The 11550-nt window shown below is 34.8% G+C and overlaps 1 non-coding gene across 1 annotated transcript; it reads left to right on the forward strand.

Annotated features, from left to right (window-relative positions):
- The first annotated feature begins 11001 nt into the window (after nt 1-11001).
- On the forward strand, nt 11002-11188 carry LOC116897639. The gene has a single exon (XR_004387618.1). It is a non-coding gene; the product is annotated as a U2 spliceosomal RNA (small nuclear RNA).
- Nucleotides 11189-11550: the final 362 nt, after the last annotated feature.

Here is an 11550-nt window from a genome sequence, read left to right on the forward strand (position 1 = left end):
AGGTATGACCCCTAAAGGTGTGTTTTCTATACATAACTGTAGCTCGTGTCTCTTTGGTCTTCCTCTGTCTGTAGTTTCAAAGCCAACCTTACAATAGTGTTTTGTAAAACAAAGTAAAGAGACCAAATTTAAGGGTCATTGTTTGTCAAAGATGAACTAAAGAAAGCAAATTTGTATCGTTTTCTGTTAGTATTGGTCTTCGGACAGGATCTGGTAATAATTGGTTTAATTCTATTCAGATATTCATTAACTAAGATGCCTTCAACTACAATCAGTTTACACACATATTAAAAATTTCCAGGGTTGGGGATTTAGCTCAATGTAGAGCACTTGCCTAGCGAGTGCAAAGCCCTGAGTTCATCCCCAGCTCCAAAAAAAAAAAAAAAAAAAAAAAAAAATTCCAACTAATATAGTAAGTCAACTCCTCATAATACATAAATCAATGTGTACATATTAACATGTAGCAATTTTCTGATTATCTGAACTTTCAATATGCTGTTGAGAAAGACTGATTTTGGCAATGTGCATTGGTTACAGAGACAGTCCTACTAAATCCTTATAGTTCTTCCTCTATATTATATTGATATGCTAGTGATTTTAGCAGTATCCTTAAGATTATTTTATTCTCTGACAGCTATTATTTTTAAAGGTTTTTAATTTTTAAAATAATTGCATAATTTTCTATCCCTTTTGTTCTTACTCTCCACCTTGCCCTTGCACTCCCTGCCTTGCTTTCTTTCAAATTAAAGGCCTCTTTTTTCCTTAATTGTTGTTACACATATCTATGCATACACACACAGTCATACACAGGCCCACTTACAGACAAAATCACACGTATTTCTAATACATAAGTAAAATCTGCTTTAAGCGTTAGTCATATCTGTGGTTAATCTAGATTTTTCAAATTGACAAGATTCAGGATGAACATAGAGGCAGATCTCCTATCATATCAGTGAGAGAGATCTACATGAAGTAAATTGGAAGGAAAGACCTACATTAAATATAGGACATACCATACCATTGGCAGCTGTCCCCAACTAAATAAAAAGAAGACAATCTGACAATAAGTATACCTAGTTGTAGATGTAATGATTGGCTACTCAGTGTTCTTGCCTCAATTTTTTCCCTGCTGTGTATACTTTGTTTCATTGTAAGTCAAATACGTTGCTTCTGTCCAGTATTTTGCTGCACTGAAGAGAAAAATTAACTAATTTAGTCATTGACTGGTACATATTTGAGCAACTGGAATTACTTGAAAATTATCTGCTTTGTAATTCTGGAATGAGGACAGAGAAGAATCCACCACAGATGTAATTCTCTTTCCAGAAACTCACCCACAAGAGAAGGGAAGGCAGCTTTTGTCACTGTGACTCATGAAATGTACACTCAAAGATTGTTAGGATCATTCAGACAAATGACTATGGCTGTCTGCCATGATCAGGTCCAAGAAAACAAGACCTGTGGACTAAGTGAGGATTGTCTTATGAACTAGGAATGAATGAGAAGGAAGAGAAAGGTATAAAGTACTCAAACCATTTTATAATGTGTCTATTTCTCCCGAAATCAGAAGTATTAGAAACAAATGTTTTTGTTCAAGTTGTCATTACCTTTCCTTTAGTTAGGGAGAGCTGCCTATTGCATGGTATCTCTACATTTAGGATGTGTTTTCTCACCTTTATGGAACTCATTTAGTTTCTTTTAACTCCATTCAAAAATCTCTTTGACTCATCGTTCATATTTAAGTTCTTTATTTTTCTGAGTGAGACTTTGATTAAGGTTGTACGTATAGCTTATCATAACCAGAATGTCAATCATGTTTTGAATGTGCATGTTTCCATTCATTGGGGCATTAATTTAAGTATAGGAGAATGTGAAAGAAGAACTTCAGGCTATGTGGAAATTATAAGCTAACAATGGAAGTTGAAATTTATGTGATTCCCCACCACAAGTAGACTTTAATACATGCATGCACACAAATACATCTTGCATATTTTAAGGAAGATGATCTGGCTGAGGAACAAATAATATACTGCATTTTGACGAATCTAAGAATTCAAAGTAATTTGTGGTAGGAGCTTTGTATTATCAACTGATCACATATTTTTTTAATCCCAATCTTGTTTTGAGATTATTTTTCTGTCCAATTACTGACATACTGATCTCTTTGAACCATGTCACAAACTAACTCACAGTTACAGGTATTTCTATACAGATGTGAATAACTCCACAAAGAAAGAAGGCAGAAGTCTCTAAAGGAGAGGAAATATTCCTTGCATATGCTTCTTATGGGAAAATAAGTCCAGTCACTTTCTTTTATTGGAATGGAAGCTTTGTTTGTTTGTTTGATGAGACATTTTCATTGTAGAACCAAGCCCCTTTCTCTGAAGGCTAGATATATAAAGCTGGAATGATATCATTTCTCTCCTACATGAGTTGTTGTACAATGCTTCCAGTATTGGGCCTCTTACAAATGCTTTTATCAAATGATGTATTTTTTGTTAAACAATATATTTAAGAATAATTTGCTGAGATTTGGAAGTGGTATAAGGCAGTAGAGTGTTATATTTAAAGACAGCAATCAAAATTGCATCGCCTGTTTTGAGAGCTGTACATGCAGAAATGCTGAGAATCAGTGGACAGAACTAGATCTGAAGAAAGCAGGGCCTGTATAGAAGGTACTTCAAGTTTGCTCTCTTTTCCCATTAACAACTGTACCATGATGACTGAGATTCAGCTGATTTTACTGTTGAGAGATAAAAGGCATCCAATCATCCCCACTCTGGCATCTCTAATGAGCGAGGGTGATTCTACCTCTTAGCTTACATGTGAAAAATCAATAGAATAAGCTCACCCTTTAGCTTTCAGTCAAGTTTGGACACATTGGAGTGAGAAAGCTCAGTTTATTTGTGGTCCCCTCACATGCAATGCAGATCCTGTAGTGGTTATTTTTTCCTCACCTTTGCTTGACCTGAAAATTTTTAATAAGATCTGAAATATCTCAGGTTTGACCTTCGATTGTCAAACAGCATCATGGTGCCATGTTTAAAAACTGACATTAAAGCAGAAAGTACATTTGCTAAGCAATGCTGGATGATAAAATATTTCCCAGTAACTTGTACTAAAAGAGTTGTTATATTGGGTAAATACAAGTTTAAAATATGAACAATTGGCAATTCATAACAACGTTACTTGGGTCTCTTGATTTTCAGTAAAACATAATTCCAGTCTTTCAAATTGGCAACCATTAGATAGAACATTTTAAATATACCAATTTATATCCATGGGAGTCCTTCCTTTTTCTGAGAAAAAAGGGAGGTGAGGTAAGAGGGAGAGACAGAAAAGAAGAGGTAGAAGAAGCTCCATTAGGATATAAAATAAACAAATAGAATAATAAAATTTCAATTTATAATTATTAATTTCATATTATGAAAATTGCATTTTCATATATTTAATACTTTTATATGCTATGAACTCCCAATTATTTGGTGCTCCCAAATGATTATGTATCTATTATATGCAGTTCTAACAAATGGTACAGAAATAAAGTATTTAATCAAGGAATTATTTTTAAATATGAGCAATATTTTCAAAAGAACATATAACTTTGTTTAAGATTTGTAAAGGTAGTATTTGTCTGTATTTTACAAGATATCAGAGACCCAGAGATTTTATGTTTAAAACATTGATGTTTTATTATGCAAACATTATTCAAATATATGTAATGTATAGCTTTCCAGGTGGCCACCTGCTTTACCCCTCTGGTATCATAGCAAGTGTTTATGTAGAAACACTTGGAATAGAGTAGTTATTTTGTTGAAGACCTTGGTCAGCTCATGATTCATAGTGATAATATAGAGGACTTCATAGAGTAAGTTTTAAATGTTCCTGTAAAGACATGTAAAAGTGCGTCCTGCTGGGAACTCTACTGTTCATGCTGAGTTTTAAACACTGAATAGGCCTCCCAGGGGATTTCCACTTTCACAAGTACTTAATGCAGCCTTCAGTGTCTTGGGGGCTTTAGGAACTGTCCATTGAATATCTTTTTTAAGGGAACCTAACAATGGCTTACTTAGTTCTACCTCTCTTGAAATACAGGATTCATGTTTTTCTCTCTTAAAATTTAGTGTACCTAGAGGTAGTCAGGAACAGTAATGAATCAGAGTGAATTCATCCATCCCAAGCTGTGTACAATGTAGGTGAGGGCAATATTTCCTGCAGTGCATTGTCAGTGCCTTCTAACCCTGTGTTGAAAGGATTACTACATTACAGTGGGCTACAATTGAAATTCCAAAGCTATTAGATCATGGGCTTTTACTGTAAGCTTTTATTATAAAAAATTCTATGAACTTTTGATGATTTACTTCTTTGAATGAAAGGTTATTTTCTAAATTCCAGAATTGTGTAGGTATAGCCAATTCCAGGATTAGAACTCAGACCTTATATCTATCTCTTTCTGAAAAACTGTATGATTATATTTTGGACTAACAGAGTTACAGATTAACCCAATGTAAGTTAAACTCAGAAAGTACACACAGAAATGATTTTAGGGGTATAAATGAAAAAAAACCTATATATTGTATACATGATAGGTAAATAATATTATATCCGTAAATTAATAGACAACTTGTTAATACAAAAGAAATCACAATATCATTGTCTATGAGTATATATATGCACATATGCGTGATATGTATTTCAAAAGAGAACTCTTAGACTATTTCAGCCAGAAGGAGTAAGTTTGCATTGTAACAAAAAAATGTCTTGCTCAAACATCTTTTATCTCTTTGTCACAAAAACTTGCTGAATCTGTAGGCATCTGTCATATATCTCATTTGGTCAAAGTTTGCTAGACTCTTAATAGAAGGTTGTCCTTTTTGTGCCCATGGCATGGAATGGAACATCTTGGGGTCTCACGTAGATTAATGAGAACACTCACAAAAAGAAGGCATCATGTCCAAATGTTTCCATGGACCAGAGGATAGGGAAGTTCAGCAATCTTCGTTTCCTAATCCCACTACAAGGTGAAAGAGAAGAACTGGAAATGAAGATTAAATAGTCCAAAACACTTGCAGCTTAAAAGAACAAAATTGTGGACAGGAATTCCACACACTCAAGGGTCATGACAAATTTCTATTACTGAATTAACAACACTCATTTCTAATAAAGAAAAATTTATGAAATTACTTTAAATGATTTCTTCATAAAAAATCATGATAATTTTTTGTAAAACCCTTGCAAATATAGACATTTATAAAGTTCTGAATATCATTAAATATTTAAATGTCATTTCAATATTTAAAATAAAAATCCATAGACTAATTTCATTATTGTCACAGGATGAATGTTATATTACTGAAAAGTACTCAATAAGATTGATTTGTATTCTCTGGTAAATGTAGTCTCCACTGACCACTTGCCAGGTTGGCTCACAAGAGCCTTTCAAACCACAGACTGCGCTGTGGTCTTCACAATGCAGTGCCTGCAATGCCTACAGTGGGTTTGGAAATTTGACAAAATATCAATAGACAGTTCACAGCCTATCCAGCCACATAGACTTAGCTGTAAATTGCTAGAAGTAGCTATTAGTGTAAATCAAAGCATGGGTGGGTTCCAGCTTTTCCCTTTGCTCTTCCACAACATCCATAAACTAATTCTATATCTTAGTGTTCATTGAAAAAAATACCACTACTTCATAAACCTATGGTGACTATAATTTAATCCCCTATCCGCCTTTAAATAAACTCCATCAATACAATTCATTATTAATGAAAGGTAGGATGATTCCTGGATCAAGTTGTAGTCTAGGCTGTGAATCGATATTTCTGACCATGTCTCTTTCATTATTGACAACGTCTACCCACATTTACTCTTATAATTAAGTTTTAGTTCAACATATAACTTTTTACCAGCATTTGAAAGGGCTATATTGCACCCTTAATTCCAGCTGCAGTTTCATCTTTCTCAGTAGGTGCCTATTTTATTGTTAAAGGTCATACTCATTTGTCTGCTCCAACAAAGGCAGCCCTTAAAGTTGGATGTGGTTTTGACAGACAGTGGTCCCTATAAGTGATGGCCTTAAGGACAGAGCTGGCACTGTGAGACAGTCACCACAGCACGGGGAATAACAGATAACAAATCATGCCACTATTTTTTCTCCTGGCGTGATTGACGACAGCACAGCGGGTGTAACTTTTCAATGTCCTCAGATTAAAAACCCTTCAAACAAATGAGTTCTGAAAATACTGTCCAGAGGCATTAAAGGGAGCTGCTGGACTCAAAATACCTTTAAAAATAGGATTTTTACACACACACGCACACACACACACACACACACACACACACACAATTTATAGGCACTGAATACAATTACCTAATTTTCAGTGATACTTTTCTATTGACAGTGCAAAGAAAGCCGCATATTTTAAAAAGCCGCGTAACTGTTCTAAGCTTTGCAGAGAAAACTAAACACAGGCAGTATTTTAAAGAGAAAACATGTTTATCAAAAGAAAGCATTCATTACAATGCACTATATATTGTCTTATATTCTTTTTGGAACATATAGTCTAACTGAATGATAGAAATAAAAATCCTTAAATGATCGAACTCTGGTTATATGTTACATTACGCCCATATTGTTTCTGGTCAACTGTAATGATTCTCAAAGCAACACAAAAGCAGAATACTAACATTTCTGCTTTAAATATTAGTCCTACAGTGCCTGCTGAATCATGCTTTAAATAATATTTCATTAGCTAAAAACCATAGAACTCGGATTCTAAGCATTTGGTTTATTTCTCCCATTAGTGTAAGTATTTCTAATACTACATATAGGCAAATATAACACAAAATTATAAATCTTGTTGTGCATGTTTTATATATATATATATATATATGTGTGTGTGTGTGTGTGTGTGTGTTTGTGTGTGTTATTTATAAGCACAGATTTGTGTATATGAAGTAAGCAAGGGGTAACGATGATTTGAATATTTTAGTCTTAATAATAGCTTTTGCCTGATCAGTTTTAATGCTTGTGAACTGTGACTTTGACCCTTTCATTGAGCGATTGCGAGATAAGATTCAAATTTCTGTTGATATATATCTGGAATAATCTATATAGAATTTAATAAAATTCATTTTTTTATACAGTGTTTTGTAATCCAACAGAATATTGGGTTCGCTAAAAGATTTCTTAATGATAAACGGCTTCTAATTGTTTAATGACTTAAAATTAATTCAAAATTAAATATTTAAGAAATCTGAGAGGCTACGGGTATTTTTCTTTTGGATGCATTCTGGGATGTCAGTGTCTTCTTGCGTCTGTGTATACAGTACTCATTGCCCTCTACATACCCTTGTGCCAAGTAACACCAGAGAAGGTTGCCAGAAATATCTTGGCTAAGATTCAAGACTTCTATATTTTATGAATGAACTGCCTTAATACATATATATATATATATAATTGTCTTGCTTCTAAAGAAGTGTAATGACTAATTTTAGCAAAGAGAATAGTAATCTATTCATAGCATCATTCTTCAGCATAATGTATCAAATTAGTACATCTTTGGATTGCATTACACTATGAAGTTTGATTTGAAAAGTTGTTGTTTATATCACTGGCATGTTTCTCAAAAAAATTAAATGAATTTTGCTTTATTAGGACAGAATTTCTGATAATTCCTAAAATCTTTGAATTGTTGCCATTCTGAACTACACATTTTTTTGAAAAGTAGTATTTTGGCCTTATTAATCATAAATTCAAATAACGGTACCACTCTGAAAATTATTGAGGTTCTTCCATGTCTTTAGGATCAAATATTCAGCCAAGATTAACTTATTTTAAATAAGGCTTTTGACTAATATACATGCTTGTTTTGTATTCTATTAATCTTAAAAGCATATGATTAATGAAAGAATTGATTTAGAATAATTTTATGATTTATTATCAGTAAATGTCGAATTGTTTACATCCTTAAGATACCTATAGACTCAAGGCTGCATATATATTTCTCAGGTAAAAGCTGTGAGAATGATTTAACAGTATAGCACTTGTATTGTATGCACAGGGACCAGAGCTACTGTCCTAGAACTCATATAAAAAATTCAAACATGGTATCCTATACTTGCAATGCTACAAGTAGGGAAGCTGAGTGAGGACATTGCATACTGTTACAAACACACAGAAAAACAAACACATGCACACAGTGTTTGTAGACACACACATGCATATTTTTCTGTCTCAGGATGAAAAAGTACTATACCAAGATTTATCTAAGCTTTTGAGACGTGAGATAAGCATTCACCTGTTCCACATTTTTGTACATAAACCATGATTTTCGAGCAGATTCAGGTTTAATTTTAAAACTGAGTTTTGCTACACATAAATTCTTGGGCAATTTGCTTAACCTCTTGATGTATGAATGTTGTTGAGAGTTATTGGAAACTAACAAGTCATATTTAGAAGATTATGGTAGGAAACTATTATGCTAGACTGTGAATGAAGGTGGCCTTGCTAGGTAAAAGCACAAATAGGCTTAAATTAAAAATAAGATCTAGAAGGAGAAGCCAGCCCTTGGTCCTGCTAAGGTTGGAGCCCCCATGCATGGGACTGTTGGGAGGGGTGGAAGGGGAGGTGATGGAGAGGGGAACACCTTTTTAGAAGAAGGGGAGTGGGAGGGGATGGGAACTAATGGACAGGAAACTGGGAAAGGAAACAATATTTGAAATACAAATAAAGAAATATCCAATTAAAAAAATAAAATCTACTAGATAACAAGGCTCTTTTGCCTCTTACTCAGGACTTTGGATTATATCAAAGTGTCTGCCTAGATGTTGGTCATCTGGCCTCAGTCCCCATTAACAACAGACTCCCCAAACAGAATCCAGAAGTTCAGAAGCTAGCAGTCTCTCAAGTCTCCTATACTCCTTATACTGCGGTAAACTCAAACCCTTGACAAGTGCTTAGATACTGAGTACAGAACAGTGTATTACACCCTACCGTGCATCAGGCCACAGAAACTCTCCCTTAGAGAGGATTGTGCAATCGTTTACCTTAACACATTTTTCCAATGCTTTTATGATGTAGCACAGCACATTCTGATTTGTGTTAGAGCTGTGTTTTTGTCTCCCTTAAGATAGCCCCGCAAAAACCTCACCCAACAGAATGGGATTAAGGAAGTTTGTTTATGTTAGAGGATCTAAGAAAGATTCAGTGATTTTCTGGAGCTTTAATAGATTCCAATATAGGTCTTGAATGCAAGGTCTTACAGTGCCACTATTGGTATAAACTCAGCCAGAATGGAGAGTGAAAGGAGGAATTACATGAATTTATCCAAACAAAAGTAAACAGCAACAATGCATAAGTAAATACTTAAATGAAGTTTAAAAACTTCACAATATGTAAATTTTTGTTTGTTTTTTTTTTTGAGAAGAGAATGCATGTAAAGTGTAAACCAGTTTATGTGGAAAGGCATAACTAAAGAACAGCAGTTTTGATCTTACTTTTTAATCTTTCTATTTTCCCTGTATCATGACCATGACCTTTACCCAACTGCAAGGTTTCCTGCAGGTATTCCTCACTGATACTACCTATATACTAAGGATGTTTCCAGTCTAAGATTAACGTTGTCATCCTGTCCTGTTATCACTCTGCTAAGACTCCTTTCATACTGTCTTACGTAGTCTTTCTATTGTTGCGACAGAACACTATGACTAAAAAATAAGCTAGGGAGGAGTTATTGTTCATTTTATAAGTCTCTGGTAATAATCAGTTACTGGGAGGAGTTAGGGTGAGAACTCAAGGCTCCTGCCTTGAGTAAGGAGGTAGAAATTCCTGGTTGGTTGCTCGTACTGACTCCCTGCTCTTTACTTGTTGAACTGGCTTTCTTATATGTAAAACCTTCATTACACGCAATGGCATCACCCAGAGAGAGCAGGGCCTTCCCAATCAGTCAGTACCCCACAGGCTTCTCATAGGTTAATATACAGGGGGCACTTTTTCAACTGGTGTTTCTTCTTCTCAAATGACTCCAGCTTATATCAATTTGACATATATTAGCCAGGACATGTGATTATCTATCTTTAGTTATAATAAAGCATATAGAATGAGAAATAAAAGCTATATCCTGTGTATTCTAAAAGCGAATGATTACATGGTTTAAGTATTAATGAGAAAATATGAAATGTGGTGATACCTTTTTAAATATTTTTTGTTGAAATAGAATTACGTCAGTTTCTGCCCTCCTTTTCCTCCTGTAGTCCATCGCAGGTAATCTCCCTCCAACATCTCTCAAGTACTCCCAGCTCTCACGTTTTAGCCCTCTCTTCTTTGTAATTGACACATTCACATATATGTACATGTATACACAAATAAATATAAGTGCAATTTACCAAGTCTGTTTTTGTTTTTTGTGTGTATATTGTTATAGGGATTACCACTTTGAATTGAACAACCTATAAGGGACTTGTGGAGGAGGCTAATTCTCCTTCCCTGGCAGCCATCAGCTCCTTATAGTCCTTTGTCTAAAGGTGAGATACTGTAAAAGTTTCCCTTCTATGCTAGCATTTCTATTATTATATAAAATGCAAAACAGCTGTATTTGGGTGCTTTTGGTGATGCTAACAAGATCCATTAAACATGTTTAACATATTGCATCACAGTTATGATCCTGCTGTCCAAATATGTCAGGTCTGTTTGCCTAAGACGTTAGTTGCTTGATTCAAATCAATATATTTCTTGCTGTTTATAATTTCAATATTTGACTCAATGGTTCTTAATAGAGATAATTTTTACAATCAAACTGCTCCTTACTCAGGGTTACTAGCAAATTTTGGAAACATTCTTCATTATCCTAACTGGAGAGGGAAGTGAAAGGAGCCACTGGCATCAAGTGGGTGGTATACTGAAATGCTACCAAATGACGGTTGCTCCACAGTTACAAATTACTAAATCTAATTGCTAGTCTTGTCATAATCAAGAGTTTTGTCTTATAGTAAAAGTTTCCAATCGCTTCTCGGCCTTTTGGCTAAGATCAAGTGTATTATCTGTTCTTATCAGTTTAATATCTGATACGTCCTCTATCCGAGGACAATATATTAAATGGATTTTGGAACTAGGAGTTGGAATAGGAGCTTGCTCCGTCCTCCACGATCGACCTGGTATTGCAGTACCTCCAGGAACGGTGCACCCCCCCTCGGGGACTTACAAAAAAAAAAAAAAAAGTTTCCAGATGGACTTACCCTGCAAATCACAGGCCTTGGAATTTACAGTCTGATGTACTGAGGATTCTCCACACTTAACGCCTATCCTCCAGCCTTCACCCACCTCCAACATCCAGATGACTTCTGATGTACTTCTGATTAATAGTTATTTACTGCAGGAACAATATGGGACTGTGTGGACCTGCTGGCATGCCTGTAATCTGAGACAGGCTCCCATGTGATTCTGATATCACCCTTTACTCTCACAATTTAGCTAACACTATAATTTAGGGGGTCTGAAGACAGTGATTGTCCAAGTACATTGATTTACAACCTTCTCCTCCTTGTCTCCTC

This window comes from Rattus rattus, chromosome 3 (assembly GCF_011064425.1).
Source record: "Rattus rattus isolate New Zealand chromosome 3, Rrattus_CSIRO_v1, whole genome shotgun sequence".
Taxonomy (NCBI): domain Eukaryota; kingdom Metazoa; phylum Chordata; class Mammalia; order Rodentia; family Muridae; genus Rattus; species Rattus rattus.